The sequence below is a fragment of the Miniopterus schreibersii genome (genome assembly GCF_964146895.1).
Source record: "Miniopterus schreibersii genome assembly, chromosome: 1".
Lineage (NCBI taxonomy): Eukaryota > Metazoa > Chordata > Mammalia > Chiroptera > Miniopteridae > Miniopterus > Miniopterus schreibersii.
In genome coordinates, this window is record NC_138101.1 from 9,630,110 (window position 1) to 9,641,156 (window position 11,047).

Here is an 11,047-nt window from a genome sequence, read left to right on the forward strand (position 1 = left end):
TCCGGTGCTGTGTGCTTGAGTAACCTGGAGAGGCGAGGTAAGGGAGAGGGGGTGCCTGCCAAGCCACCCGAGTGAACACCACCAGAGCTGCTCCCAGAGACCTGTGTGGTGGCAGCACAAGTGCCGGAACCGACTCACAGTCTTCCCTCTCTCCCCGTCTCCCATGATTTTCCCCTTCTCATCTGTTTTCTGCCTGAAGATGTTGTTTCAGTAAAACTGAAGTTCTCTGATGCTTTTGCTAATGTCACCCAGCGCCCTGTGAGAAGCAGCCTTCTTTGGTGCAAATTCATAATCTACTGGATGCCAGCGTCTGCACAGTTCTTTAACAGTGCCCACAACAATTATTCTATAATGAAGATGTTTCATGAACTGGGGCATGTATGTGTCAAGAAACTTCTTATCTGCATGAACCGAATTTCCTGCAAGTGGACAGAGCCCCAGAGGAGTCTGCTGTCCTACAAAGGACAGAAATTCATAGCCTGCCAGCTGCAATGTCATTGTACTCTCAGTCACGAGTCACTGCTTTGGTTAGATCAGACTTCCCACGATGCTCCTTACACCAATCTGACCTGCTGGCCAGTAACTCATCTGGCTGTTTTATACTCAGGTTAGGACCTTCAGCCAAAATATTGAGATCAGAGCCCATTATCAGACAGGCCAGCTCAATAATCTGGTCTTTCTCAATGTCCAATCCTATAATCTCCAGGTCCATCCAGGCCATCCGCTGGGCCAAGCTCTCCCTGGCTGCCATGGCTGCCCATCTTCATGGACACCCTGTGCCCCAAACTGCCCATGGAACCCACCTGCACCTCATGACAGCCAAGACTTCATTTATTTTCTGCTATAGAAAGTAAAGTGTCACATAAGTGAATTCACACTGATAATAGTATACCTCAGTCACTGTTATCATAGTAACATTGTTTAATCAACTACTACCTGGTCTTAAAGGCACTGATGGTAAGCAATGGCTTCTCACTCCCACATCTGCAGTCGGCTGGGGTTCAGCTACCCTAGGCTGGACTTGGCTGCGACTGACTTTGATTCTGGGTAACACCAGTGGCTGCCCTAGGTATATTCTCACGGGGAAAGGCAGGAACGAGAAGGGCAAGTTTGATAGTGCAAGCGCCCTTCAAGTCTCTACCATCATGTTTGCTAACATGCAAATCTTTGGACAACCCTTAACTCTCTAAGTCACATCAAGCCCAAAGTTAAGGTGCAGGGAAGAATATTCCACCCACCACAAGAACAACACAGGGGCATGGATATGTAATAATATAATACTCTAGGGGAAGGCAGCATTGGGATTACTAATTTAACCAACCACACAATCTATTTCATTGCAAGGGGTCATTCAATAGAGATAATACTTGGGTTCAAGCCTGAGGATTAAGAACTTTTGAAGACTAAATTTAAGTACTAACGCAGTGAACTCTGTAAATCTCAGGCAATTATAACTTGCTTATATACTACTACAGTATAGTTTATTTTTTCACATGCCTAATACTCCTTGGACTTTATTTTTTCTATTTTTTATTATGGAGGCAATATGGTGCCTTGGAAAGAATGTTAGTGGGAAGTCAAACTCCCAGTCTCCAGTCCTGTATCTGCCACTGATGAACTCTGAGACCATCAGCAAGTTATCTCAAATTATCTGGCCATGTTTCCCTCTTCTGTAAAGTGAGGGTTTGAACTAGAGAGTTACACTTCCTTCCATCACTGCAAGTTCATAAGTATATGTTTACTGACATGGATGTAGGCCAACAGGCCTTGACTCATCCTACTTTTTATTATATTATTATTATTGCATCATATTATGAGTTCCCTGCACCAAAAATACATGTGTAAGCCAAAGTTGGGGTCTTGTCTAAAGTCATAAACAGCATTAAAACATTCCTTGGATGGACCAGAGTGAAGTGGGCCCTCCATTTCTTAGCCATGCACCGTCAAATGTGGTTGATTCCTGACCATGAGATAAAGATCACCCACAATCCCAAACTTTAAATTGTGTCCAGAACAGAGAGGATTTGCAGAGCTGAAATGTTACACAAAACATGTTTATTTATATCTCCCAGGTTTGCGTGGAAATCCAAAGTATGTTTTGTAAATACGATGGTACTTGTCTTTCTGAAATTAACAGGAACTGCATGTTTGTTTGGGAAGTTAATGTTATCCCATGTGCTTCTGACAGTGAGATACCAGTGAACTGCATGTACTATTACCACACCACAGCTGAGGTCTGATTCAGGCTGAAGCCCCAAGTGACTATAAACCAAACAATTATTTTTTTAGTCCTAATGTGTTTGCTTCCTAATGACCCACAGCCTTAAACTCACACTGGGCAGGACCACAAAAACTTTCTTTTTTTATGCTCCAGGCCCCAGCAGGGCCAGGCACATTCTGGAAGACTAGTTGTGGGTGACCAAAATGCAATTTAAAACATCAGCAGCCTTTGATCAGGGCAGCTTGCTTACTTTTAATTGTTTCCAGAGTGCTTGTTTGAAAATTTGTTAGATTTCACATCACATGCAATGGGAATTGATGGCTGAATTCACTGCCTTAATTCTTGGCTCAAAAAGGAGTTATGCTTATTTCAGTTAAATTTAGGAAGCTGAATTTGGGGCCAAGCAACTCGAAGGTGATTTCAGTTGCTGTCTCTTTTCACCCATACTCAAAATAACAAGAAATGAACTCAGGGAACCTTTAGGAAAATGTGACATAATTGGTTGCTGGTATTTTTTTCTCTCCAGCTGCACTAACTTTAATCAAATCCTTTTTTTCTTTCTTCTTTATGGATAAGAGTGACTATGAGAACAATAAAGTTGTCCCTAAATAAATTTGAGAAGTCAGAGCAAAATTAACGTCAAAGACAATTTTTTTTAAAACCAGATATGTCAAAATCCTTCAGTATTTGTGGGTGAGAACCTGTCTCTCCTGACACTAAGTAAGTGAAAAGACACAAAGAATGAGAGAAACCAACTTTTTCTTAGCAGCCCAATACTCAGAACTTCCTCTTCTGACCCTCATAATCTCTTGGGGTGACCTCACATAAGTCCCACAGATTCAGCAGTGACTTTTGTGTGGTTAACATTTAAAGTTTCATTTCCAGCCTCAAGCTCAGCTCTTCAGCCTACACTTGGGACTACCAACTAGACATCATTGACCAAATGGAGATCACGCATATACCCCAGGTTCAAAGTAGCTAATAAATTGAATATCTTTACCCACCCCACACCTCAGGACAGCTTCCATTTCTTTCCATATTTTTAATTTTGTGACTGGCTCTACCATTCCACTCTTCTAACCATCGCCAAAAACTTAGATATTATCTTCAATTGCTTCCTGTCCCCTGTGTTTTACATTAAATTGGTCATAAGCTTTATCAATTGTATACCTCCACCCCCAGGTTTTTCCTACATTCATCATACTTTTCTATCCGCAATGCCTTGGAAACATATATTCAATAGGATCCCGAGTCTTCTAACTTGCCAGGTGCCAACTCTTCCCATATTTTAATGTCAGAATTCTCTTCCTGAAGCCCATTAGATGATGTCTCTTCCAGGTTAGGGTTGGTTAATTCTCTCTATAGCCCAAAGGCTAAATGCCTAGATTCCTGTTGCCAGTGCTATCCTAGGTCTTGAATTTGCTTATTGCCAATTCTGCAAATAGCACCCTGGGTTACAGTGATAAGATTATTTGCACACTATTCTATGTGCTCTCTAATCCTCGGTGGTCAGCACCTGCCCCATCCTTTGCCAGGAAGCCTGCCACCTCCCAGTCCTAACTTTATCTTTGAAAACTCAAGAGCAAATGTGACATATTTTTTGTAAATCCCACTGGCAAAGTCAAACATGCTCTTCTGTGCTCTCGCAGAACCCAGTGGAAGCACATATCAGTAGGGTTACCAATTGTCGCTGATTACAGGGGACTTTCCCTATTTTAATATGGAAAGTGCTTCACCAAGGAAATCACTCCGTCCCTGGAAAGGCAGGACTGAGGCTCACCCTTGACGCAGTTTGTGGTCACTGTTTGTACGTGTCTCATCCCTTAGGTTGTGAGCTGCTTGAAATCAAGGAAAAGATCTAATTCATCTTTGTAGCCCTAAAAGTTAGTACTGTGTCTGCAAAATAATAGCTTTAATGACAGATTTAATACTGCAATGTTTTGCTCTTTTCTGTTTAACACTCAAAATCTTTAAAGGATATTGGTATCAATTTCAATTTTTATACATAAAAAGAATACACCCAAGAGAAATGCAATGACCTGCCCAAAGTTACCCAGGCACACTGTACACAGATGTTTTACTGATTACTAAATGTGCTTGTTCCCCCATAAAAACTGAGTAAATCGTTGACTGGGATATTCTGTGATGTGTAAGATTGAGTATTTTTCTACACACAGACTGACTAGAGGAAGAAAATGATTAAAATCAGATAAGCAGTTAATTATCAGCCCTTCCACTCAATTACATGTTGAAATAGTTATTTGTTTAAATTAGACATCTTCAAACAAGATTGACTGTCTACATATCACTAGTGCAACCAAAACAGTGCAAAATTAAAATAAATGTTATTTTCACAAGAACTAAATGAGTTAATTTAGAAAAGGAGACCACTGAGTTTTCCCAGTTAACATATTTATAATTCTCAGTCACACACCTACTGTTTAACACAGTGATTCTCAACTGAGAGAAATGTTGTTTGCCCTAAGAGGCAATTGGCAATGTCTGGAGACATTTTTAATTTCACGACTTGGGGAGAGATAGAGAGACCAGAGATGCTGCTAAATATCCTACAATGCACAGAAAGGCTCCCCATAACAAAGAATTTTCCAGCCCCAAAAGTCAATAGGGTTAAGGTTCAGAAATCTTTTTAAACTGTAAAAGAGGTAAAGTGAAGATTGTCACATACATATTTTAAATAACCCTGTTTTACAAGATGTGATATATAAATAGAAGATTCCACAAATATTTTGAAAATGTCTATTATCTATTTCTTCTCCATCTATGGGGGTCACTCTCATTGATTTAACAACAGTGAATGAAGGAGCGTGCAGATTATTTATTCTGGTAAACTAGAATCCAGTTTTTCTATATAATTAAAACTAATTAAAATTTTATATTAATTAATTTTCTTAACATATAATATAAATATTATATATACTATTGTTATATAATATATAGTCATAACAATGTTGAAGTATATGTATATAACATATATTCAAAAGTAAATGTATATTATATATACAGGGTGTGGCAAAAGTAGGTTTACAGTTGTTCATATGGAAAATAATAAAATAATTAATAAATAATAAAACAAAAATGAACTCTGTTTCATGTACTCACAATTGGAAACCTACTTTTGCCACACCTTGTATGTAATATTCTAGTTTAACAAAATTTGTATCTGTACACTTATTAAAATACATATATTTTTAATAGTGAAAATAGAGGTTGTGTTTATGTTCAATTCTCCAATATCAACAAACAACCTTTTTATGTTTTTCAAAAATTGTGTTCTTTTTCTTGTTCTAATGAAACAATTTATGCTTACTGCAGATATCTTTACTCAGATAGGAAAGGTTGTTTCAAAAAATCCTATAATCCAAGCATTATAAAGGAAAAGAAATGAAAGCATTTAAGCATATATGCTTTAGTTGGTATTTTGTAAAATATTTTAAATTTTTTATTATACTTGTATGAATAGTTTTGAATGATTCTTTCTTTCCTCAACATTATATCATGAAATAACCTTCTAAAAATGTCATTTCTCTATTGAGCAAACTCCATCATATGTATAGACCATAATATATTCAATAAATCTCCTTAAAGTTGGATATTTGGGATTTTTCTTCTGTTTTGCTATAATAAATAACACCACAAGGAACATTCCTATACATAAATCTCTAGCTCTTTCTCTGATTATTTACTTGGGATAGATTCCATGAACTAAAATGTTGGGGTCAAAATGGAGCCATTTAAGGTTTAGAGTTTCAGTGATATAATCCATAGAGCAGAAATAATAAACTATGGCCTCTCCCTCGTCCACAGTATGAAAGGGTCATGGAACAGCGATTTATTAACATAAACGGTAGACAAGGCATCCGACTGTGAAGTTATCTCTGCATGTGCAAATACAGGTGGGGGGCGGAGACTACACAAAGGCTCTGCTACAGAAATAGACCTGCTCATGTTTATTCTTGCTCTGGTTCAAAAGCTTTGAGTCACGTAAGACCCCCTATTTCAGGTAGAATGTGGCAGGAAGACTGTTCCGAAGAGAGCTATATTGTGATGCCTACTTCCCCCAAAGGTATGGTAAAAGAAAAATGCATCCCCTGCTTACACTTACTGTAACATGCGTACTATATATCATTCAGTACTTATTTCATGAAAGTTTAGTGAAATTATTCGAGAAACTGTGCTGTCTTTACATTGCTTATTGCACATTTGGTTTCAGACATTTCTGTAACATTACTATAGCAGGTATTATCTCTATTTCACAGATAAGAACCCTGAGGATCTGAGGGTGTTAATTGGCCATGTGAACAGGTTAGCAAGTGGAGAACCTAGTATCTAACCTCTCATCTCTATGAGCCCTAGGTAATTGTTCTTATGCCCAGCAGTGTCTTCACGTTTACAATATGCATAGCTACACATACAAGTCTACTAAAAGTAATTATATAGGCATATAGAATCAACACCTTATTTCCCTCTATTTAGTATGTTTCTAAGCCTGACCATCTATCCATCAGTGTAGCCCATCACACTTCACTAGCCTTCTCCATGCACTGTGCATGCAGATATCACCCAATCTTGTTTGCAGTGAAGTCAGAGACCCAAGGAAATACACTTGAATTCCCTCTATGAAGGCCTCACTCTGGACAGGAATTAACATACTGGTATTCCTTTTAGGTTACTGCCTTGGAAACCTGGTGCTATCTTGGAAACCTCACGTGTGAGGAAACCATTCCCAATAACCTGGGGCCTGCTGTTCTGACATTAAGACCCGACCATTCTGTGAGAGCACATTGCAGATGGTGCACTGGCTGCCACATGTAAAGAAACTAATATCTGAGCTCTAGTTTGGTTTCGTTTCATGTTTTTTTAATTGCTTGCACTTAAGGACTTTCTTTATTCTGAAATTGCCTTTCCTCCTGGCTAAATATACAAGAAGCATGCTTTGTCTTCGTTGTTCCTCCATCATTCCTCTTTTCAGTCCATATTTCCCGGCCCCCTTCTTCCCACCTGCCTATCCATGTATCACTTGGGGTCAGGCTGTCTTTCTCTTCCTGATGGGCTTCCTCAGGCCAACCCCCATGACCCACATGCCTACAGGACTCCATGATGACATTTTCTAGATTCATCTTCAGACTTAACATGTACTTTATCTCCTTTAGCAACCAAGTTTCACACATCTGATTTAGCTAACCCTAGATTGCGTCTCACATCTCTAAATGTTTCCTGAGTCACCCTCTTTCTTCCTTTTAATCATTCATCTTCCCCATGAAGTCTGGGTTCCCAAACCACAGTTCCCTGGATACTAGAATTTGGCCTATTGTAAATAAATTATGGGTGCTTTATAAATGCTATACTTAAAACTCATTGGATAGCTCTGGTCTCCATCAACAAGCAATCAGTGAAGATAATCGAGTCTCTGTGAGCAGTGTCCATTGCCCTTAAAGCAGAGATTCAGATTGGCATTGTTCAACTTGATATTCCTCTCTGTTAGTGCTGCCATATGGCAGGAAATGTGCTCTGAACTGGCAGTGCAAACTTCCACAGACCAGGAATCACATCCAGTGAGGTGAAATGACTTGCCCAGCTAGTCATGGGCAGCCAGAGCTCTGCGGACGAGACCCCACATCTCACTCAGGCTTTCAGAAACATCTGCTACGGTCACTTTCCCACCTGCAATACGTTCACTTCCTCTGTCTCTTCAACCTGTTCTTCATAGTGAAATCCTTGAAAACACAGGTTTGAACATCCCCTCTCTCGGAAGCCTTTCTCTTTCATTATCCCGCATCAGGAAGAACTGTTCACATCTCTCTCTAACAGCATATGGCTCTAGTAGAGCAGTCATAGCATTAAGGCCGTGGAGTCATACATCCCATGGTAAAAGCTGATAGTGTGATCTTAGGCAAGTTAAACGGCCTGGTTCATTTTCGTCACCTAAAAAACAGGGCTAATATTATCCCCACACAGGGAGTTTTAGTATCTTATATGTAACAATAAATTTTAAAAGCAGTTGAGGGCTTAGTTGCAGGAGGCAGAATAATGGCCCCAGATGTCCAGATGCTAGTGTCCAGAACCTATGAATATGTTGCCTTCGTAAAAAGGACTCTGCAGATGTGATTAAGGTGAAGGACCTTGTGATGGGAAGACTATTTGGGGCCCAATATAGTTACAAGGGTTCTTCAAAGGAGAGAACCTGCCCAGCTGTGTTCAGAAAAAGGGAGCAACAGGAGAATGGCCAGAGAAATACAATTACAGGCTGTATCGATGGAGGAAGGATAGTTTCCTGAAGTTGGAAAAGACAAGGAGATTGATTTTTCCCTGGAGCCTCCAGAAAGGAATGTAGTCCAACTGATACCTTGGTTTTAGCCTGGTGAGACCCCTGTCGGACTTCTGACTGAAGGTAATATATTTGTGTTGTCTTAAGCCATTAATTGTGGTAATGAAATGCTCATCCTGGCCTCACTGAAATGCTGTTTCATCGTATGGACTTCTAATAAAAACAAAAAGGATGCTTATAAGAAGTTCATGGATTATGTTTATATCTAGGATGGCTAGTCAAGTGAACAATTGTTTGAGCTAATGGAGTGAAGACTTGTTCAATGACCATTTTAAGCTCTTTCTCTCATGGCTTGTATTAGGAGTTGGTTGCAAGATTCTGTAGCTTCTAAAGGGCTTGCTGTTATGCAACAGATTAAATGATGAATATTAAACCAAATTATTTGCATTACTCATTCACTTACTGTTCCACAAATATCTTTTGGGAATGAATTAACCCAAAGAAAGAAAGCATTAAAAATTTTAAAATGCACTTAATAAACCTGTTCTGTTCTCGTGGAGCATCTAGAGCAGTAAAATACAAATAACCAAAATGCAATAATCTGAGAGCCTCGAGGTCTTACTCTCCATTGCAACTCCCGGTCTCAGCACGGTTCCTGGCACAGAGTAGGTACACAAAGTAATTGGGGAACTGCTGAGTTGACTGTTGCATATGTCATATTATAATAACTTAATAGCTTACAAAAAAGCAATGAGCAAAAGTTTTACAGAAGAGGTGCAGCTTTACTCAGTGAAAGATGAGTAGAAACTGATTTTTAAAAAGGCGGAGGACTTGGCCAAGGTCAAAGGCCAGGAAGAAGTGAAAATGTTTAGGAAGTACAGATAATTGAATTTGAAAACCTGGATTCTGTATGAAAACACAATAATGAAAAATAGGGCTAAAGTAAGTTTCATACAGATCATAAAAATCTGGATTTACAAAGCGAGTTTCAGCACTAGAAATTTGAACAAAGTTGGTGAGTAGCAACAACAAATGCCTATTTAGTCATATAAATTTGACCAGATTAAACAAAGATAATCAGGCTTTTTCAGTGCAGTATTTTTAGGCCTCGCAAGGTTAACATGCAGTAGGTGTTTCATGTAAAAGAAAATATGTCTATATGTCTTACCTATTGCTTCATGAACAACTACTACAAAAGAAGGGCTTTAAATCACCCTTTATTATTTCTCATGACTTTGTGGGTTAGATGAGCAGTTCTGTGTTTAGTTAGCTGGTGGACGTGATTGTCAAATGTGCTTTTTAAAATCTTTTGAGATGATCATATGATTTTTATCCTTTATTTGGCTAATGTGATGTATCACATTGATTGATTTGTAGATGTTAAACCATCCTTGCATCCCTGGAATATATCTTACTTGGTCATGGTTTATTACCCTTTTAATGTATTATTGAATTTGGTCTGCTAATATTTTGTTGAGGATTTTTGCAACTATGTTCTTCAATGATACTGGCCTGTAATTTCCTTTTCTTGTAGTGTCCTTGTCTGGCTTTGGTTTCAGTGTACTCCTGGCCTGATAGTATATGTTTTAAAGTGTTCCCTTCCCTCTAATTTTTTGGAGGAGTTTGAGAAAAATTGGTATTTATTCTTCTTTAAATACTTGGTAGAATTCACTGTGAAGTCATCTTGTCTGGACTTTTCTTTGGGGGCTCTGTCTGGAACAAGACAAGGATGCCCACTTTCTCTACTTTTATTCAACATAGTACTGGAAGTTCTAGCCAGAAAATATAGTCCCCAAAACATCAAAATCAAAAAGGAAGAAGTAAAACTGTCTTTGTTTGCAGGTAACAGGATATTATATAGAGAAAACCCTGAAGACACAACCAAAAAATTGTTAGAACTAGTAAATTCAGAAAAGTTAAAGGATATAAGATCTAAGTATGAAAGTCAGGTGTATCTCTATATGCTAAAAATAAACTATCAGAAAGAGATACTAAAAAACAATCTTATTTACAAGTTCAAAAAAATTAATAAAAAACCTAGGATCAATTTTAACCAAATAGGTGAAAGATCTGTGGAAACCATAGGACACTGATGAAGGAAACTAAAGAACACACATACTGCCTCTATCCTGGTTTTCTGGGCTACCTGGCTTTTCTCCCTAGAAGACTTTCAACCTTTGGAAGGTAGGATGCAATCACTTCAATTCTGCACTCCTATGGATGCTTGGTGAATACACCTTTACTCAGTTATAACAAGGACATACTCTAGTCCAAGGAATAGTTAATATGATGGTTACTTCCTCTAAATCTATTCAAATCATAAATCCAATAAGAAAAATGTAATAACTTCAGAAGGCATATGAAATGAGACATTATTAGTTTAGCAGAATTAAGAATGGAATAAAGAAAGAATTAGGGTTAAAGGCACCAAAGCCTTAATTTTATGAGAGTGCATATTATTATTTGATATCTCAGGTTTTTATAATATAGCAGGAAGCCTAAAGATTTGCATATGGTTCACTTAAACACTGCTTACATGC

At 38.4% G+C, this 11,047-nt stretch overlaps 1 pseudogene across 1 annotated transcript in view; it reads right to left on the reverse strand.

Annotated features, from left to right (window-relative positions):
* LOC308566483 (oligoribonuclease, mitochondrial pseudogene) overlaps positions 1-751 on the reverse strand; it is a 92,997-nt pseudogene extending 92,246 nt beyond the window's left edge. The window contains exon 1 of the transcript in view: positions 139-751. The product of the transcript in view is annotated as an oligoribonuclease, mitochondrial pseudogene (transcript). The remainder of the gene's footprint in view (positions 1-138) is intronic.
* Positions 752-11,047: the final 10,296 nt, after the last annotated feature.